The sequence below is a fragment of the Populus nigra genome, chromosome 9, assembly GCF_951802175.1.
Source record: "Populus nigra chromosome 9, ddPopNigr1.1, whole genome shotgun sequence".
Classification (NCBI taxonomy): domain Eukaryota; kingdom Viridiplantae; phylum Streptophyta; class Magnoliopsida; order Malpighiales; family Salicaceae; genus Populus; species Populus nigra.
Window position 1 is genome coordinate 11,835,387 of NC_084860.1, and position 5,651 is coordinate 11,841,037.

Here is a 5,651-nt window from a genome sequence, read left to right on the forward strand (position 1 = left end):
CCTTAAAATTTTTAGAAAACTCCATGCTTTTCCAAGAAATAGTCTCAATATCGGGTAACTGGCCGCTCTTAAAATTCTTAGAAAACTCCATGCTTTTCAAAGAAACAGTTTCAATATCAGGTGACCGGCCCCTCTTAAAATTCCTAGAAAACTCCACGCTTTTCTAAGGAATGGTCTCAATATCGGGTGACCTGCCCATCTTAAGATTCTTAGAAAACTCATGCTTTTCTAAAAAACGGTCTCAATATCAGGTGGCCGGCCCATCTTAAAATTCAGAAAACTCCACGCTTTTCTAAGAAATGGTTTTAATATCAAGTAACCGGCCCCTCTTAAATTTCTTTAGAAAACTCCACGCTTTTTTAAGGAATTGTCTCAATATTGGGTGACCTGCCCATCTTAAGATTCTTAGAAAACTCCACGCTTTTCTAAGAAACAGTCTCAATATCAGGTGACCTGCCCATCTTAAAAGTCTTAGAAAACTCCACGCTTTTCTAAGAAATAGTTTCAATATTAGGTAACCGGCCCCTCTTAAAATTATTTAGAAAACTCACTTTTCTAAGAAATTGTCTCAATATCAGGTGACCTGCCCATCTTAAGATTTTTAGAAAACTCCATGCTTTTCTCAGAAACGATCCAATATTAGGTGACCGGCCCATCTTAAAATTCTTAGAAAACTCTACGCTTTTCTAAGAAACAATTTCAATATCAGGTAATCGGCCCCTTCTTAAAATTCTTTAGAAAACTCCACGCTTTTCTAAGGAATGGTCTCAATATCGGGTGACCTGCCCATCTTAAGATTCTTAGAAAACTCCATGTTTTTCTAACAAACATCTCAATATCAGGTGATCGGCCCATCTTAAAATTCTTAGAAAACTCCACGCTTTTTTAAGGAATGGTCTCAATATCGGGTGACCTGCCCATCCTAAAACTTCTTAGAAAAACTCCATGTTTTTCTAAGAAAACTTGATGATTTTGGCAGCAAAGGGGAAGGATAAAGAGAGCAGAAAGCAGCTCAAACAGGGTTTCGAAAAAAAAAATTTCTTTCTCTACTTTTGTCGATCCTCCAGCAAACATGAGTTAAACTCCTACACTTGGTTCAAAAGAGGTATACACTGTCTCCAGCACGTGGGGTTCAAAAATGAGTAACAACAGTTGCCCCTTCTTTATAATGCTTACGAAGCAAAAACTTGTAAAGTGCTTCGCGTAGTAAGTGTTGTAAAGATAAATTGTCTGATCATGCTAAAACTCAGTGCTTTTCCTAAACAATGGTCTACCTATCAGCTGACCTACCTATCTAAAGATTTCTAGAAAAACTCCATGTTATTTTTTTAGAAACGACCCAATTATTAGGTGACCTGCTCATCCTGAAATTCTTAGAAAACTCCACGCTTTACTAAGAAATGGTCTCAATATCGGGTGACCTGCCCACCTTAAAATTTTTAGAAAACTCCATGCTTTTCCAAGAAATAGTCTCAATATCGGGTAACTGGCCGCTCTTAAAATTCTTAGAAAACTCCATGCTTTTCAAAGAAACAGTTTCAATATCAGGTGACCGGCCCCTCTTAAAATTCCTAGAAAACTCCACGCTTTTCTAAGGAATGGTCTCAATATCGGGTGACCTGCCCATCTTAAGATTCTTAGAAAACTCATGCTTTTCTAAAAAAGGGTCTCAATATCAGGTGGCCGGCCCATCTTAAAATTCAGAAAACTCCACGCTTTTCTAAGAAATGGTTTTAATATCAAGTAACCGGCCCCTCTTAAATTTCTTTAGAAAACTCCACGCTTTTTTAAGGAATTGTCTCAATATTGGGTGACCTGCCCATCTTAAGATTCTTAGAAAACTCCACGCTTTTCTAAGAAACAGTCTCAATATCAGGTGACCTGCCCATCTTAAAAGTCTTAGAAAACTCCACGCTTTTCTAAGAAATAGTTTCAATATTAGGTAACCGGCCCCTCTTAAAATTATTTAGAAAACTCACTTTTCTAAGAAATTGTCTCAATATCAGGTGACCTGCCCATCTTAAGATTTTTAGAAAACTCCATGCTTTTCTCAGAAACGATCCAATATTAGGTGACCGGCCCATCTTAAAATTCTTAGAAAACTCTACGCTTTTCTAAGAAACAATTTCAATATCAGGTAATCGGCCCCTTCTTAAAATTCTTTAGAAAACTCCACGCTTTTCTAAGGAATGGTCTCAATATCGGGTGACCTGCCCATCTTAAGATTCTTAGAAAACTCCATGTTTTTCTAACAAACATCTCAATATCAGGTGATCGGCCCATCTTAAAATTCTTAGAAAACTCCACGCTTTTTTAAGGAATGGTCTCAATATCGGGTGACCTACCCATCCTAAAACTTCTTAGAAAAACTCCATGTTTTTCTAAGAAAACTTGATGATTTTGGCAGCAAAGGGGAAGGATAAAGAGAGCAGAAAGCAGCTCAAACAGGGTTTCGAAAAAAAAAATTTCTTTCTCTACTTTTGTCGATCCTCCAGCAAACATGAGTTAAACTCCTACACTTGGTTCAAAAGAGGTATACACTGTCTCCAGCACGTGGGGTTCAAAAATGAGTAACAACAGTTGCCCCTTCTTTATAATGCTTACGAAGCAAAAACTTGTAAAGTGCTTCGCGTAGTAAGTGTTGTAAAGATAAATTGTCTGATCATGCTAAAACTCAGTGCTTTTCCTAAACAATGGTCTACCTATCAGCTGACCTACCTATCTAAAGATTTCTAGAAAAACTCCATGTTATTTTTTTAGAAACGACCCAATTATTAGGTGACCTGCTCATCCTGAAATTCTTAGAAAACTCCACGCTTTACTAAGAAATGGTCTCAATATCGGGTGACCTGCCCACCTTAAAATTTTTAGAAAACTCCATGCTTTTCCAAGAAATAGTCTCAATATCGGGTAACTGGCCGCTCTTAAAATTCTTAGAAAACTCCATGCTTTTCAAAGAAACAGTTTCAATATCAGGTGACCGGCCCCTCTTAAAATTCCTAGAAAACTCCACGCTTTTCTAAGGAATGGTCTCAATATCGGGTGACCTGCCCATCTTAAGATTCTTAGAAAACTCATGCTTTTCTAAAAAACGGTCTCAATATCAGGTGGCCGGCCCATCTTAAAATTCAGAAAACTCCACGCTTTTCTAAGAAATGGTTTTAATATCAAGTAACCGGCCCCTCTTAAATTTTTTAGAAAACTCCACGCTTTTTTAAGGAATTGTCTCAATATTGGGTGACCTGCCCATCTTAAGATTCTTAGAAAACTCCACGCTTTTCTAAGAAACAGTCTCAATATCAGGTGACCTGCCCATCTTAAAAGTCTTAGAAAACTCCACGCTTTTCTAAGAAATAGTTTCAATATTAGGTAACCGGCCCCTCTTAAAATTATTTAGAAAACTCACTTTTCTAAGAAATTGTCTCAATATCAGGTGACCTGCCCATCTTAAGATTTTTAGAAAACTCCATGCTTTTCTCAGAAACGATCCAATATTAGGTGACCGGCCCATCTTAAAATTCTTAGAAAACTCTACGCTTTTCTAAGAAACAATTTCAATATCAGGTAATCGGCCCCTTCTTAAAATTCTTTAGAAAACTCCACGCTTTTCTAAGGAATGGTCTCAATATCGGGTGACCTGCCCATCTTAAGATTCTTAGAAAACTCCATGTTTTTCTAACAAACATCTCAATATCAGGTGATCGGCCCATCTTAAAATTCTTAGAAAACTCCACGCTTTTTTAAGGAATGGTCTCAATATCGGGTGACCTGCCCATCCTAAAACTTCTTAGAAAAACTCCATGTTTTTCTAAGAAAACTTGATGATTTTGGCAGCAAAGGGGAAGGATAAAGAGAGCAGAAAGCAGCTCAAACAGGGTTTCGAAAAAAAAAATTTCTTTCTCTACTTTTGTCGATCCTCCAGCAAACATGAGTTAAACTCCTACACTTGGTTCAAAAGAGGTATACACTGTCTCCAGCACGTGGGGTTCAAAAATGAGTAACAACAGTTGCCCCTTCTTTATAATGCTTACGAAGCAAAAACTTGTAAAGTGCTTCGCGTAGTAAGTGTTGTAAAGATAAATTGTCTGATCATGCTAAAACTCAGTGCTTTTCCTAAACAATGGTCTACCTATCAGCTGACCTACCTATCTAAAGATTTCTAGAAAAACTCCATGTTATTTTTTTAGAAACGACCCAATTATTAGGTGACCTGCTCATCCTGAAATTCTTAGAAAACTCCACGCTTTACTAAGAAATGGTCTCAATATCGGGTGACCTGCCCACCTTAAAATTTTTAGAAAACTCCATGCTTTTCCAAGAAATAGTCTCAATATCGGGTAACTGGCCGCTCTTAAAATTCTTAGAAAACTCCATGCTTTTCAAAGAAACAGTTTCAATATCAGGTGACCGGCCCCTCTTAAAATTCCTAGAAAACTCCACGCTTTTCTAAGGAATGGTCTCAATATCGGGTGACCTGCCCATCTTAAGATTCTTAGAAAACTCATGCTTTTCTAAAAAAGGGTCTCAATATCAGGTGGCCGGCCCATCTTAAAATTCAGAAAACTCCACGCTTTTCTAAGAAATGGTTTTAATATCAAGTAACCGGCCCCTCTTAAATTTCTTTAGAAAACTCCACGCTTTTTTAAGGAATTGTCTCAATATTGGGTGACCTGCCCATCTTAAGATTCTTAGAAAACTCCACGCTTTTCTAAGAAACAGTCTCAATATCAGGTGACCTGCCCATCTTAAAAGTCTTAGAAAACTCCACGCTTTTCTAAGAAATAGTTTCAATATTAGGTAACCGGCCCCTCTTAAAATTATTTAGAAAACTCACTTTTCTAAGAAATTGTCTCAATATCAGGTGACCTGCCCATCTTAAGATTTTTAGAAAACTCCATGCTTTTCTCAGAAACGATCCAATATTAGGTGACCGGCCCATCTTAAAATTCTTAGAAAACTCTACGCTTTTCTAAGAAACAATTTCAATATCAGGTAATCGGCCCCTTCTTAAAATTCTTTAGAAAACTCCACGCTTTTCTAAGGAATGGTCTCAATATCGGGTGACCTGCCCATCTTAAGATTCTTAGAAAACTCCATGTTTTTCTAACAAACATCTCAATATCAGGTGATCGGCCCATCTTAAAATTCTTAGAAAACTCCACGCTTTTTTAAGGAATGGTCTCAATATCGGGTGACCTGCCCATCCTAAAACTTCTTAGAAAAACTCCATGTTTTTCTAAGAAAACTTGATGATTTTGGCAGCAAAGGGGAAGGATAAAGAGAGCAGAAAGCAGCTCAAACAGGGTTTCGAAAAAAAAAATTTCTTTCTCTACTTTTGTCGATCCTCCAGCAAACATGAGTTAAACTCCTACACTTGGTTCAAAAGAGGTATACACTGTCTCCAGCACGTGGGGTTCAAAAATGAGTAACAACAGTTGCCCCTTCTTTATAATGCTTACGAAGCAAAAACTTGTAAAGTGCTTCGCGTAGTAAGTGTTGTAAAGATAAATTGTCTGATCATGCTAAAACTCAGTGCTTTTCCTAAACAATGGTCTACCTATCAGCTGACCTACCTATCTAAAGATTTCTAGAAAAACTCCATGTTATTTTTTTAGAAACGACCCAATTATTAGGTGACCTGCTCATCCTGA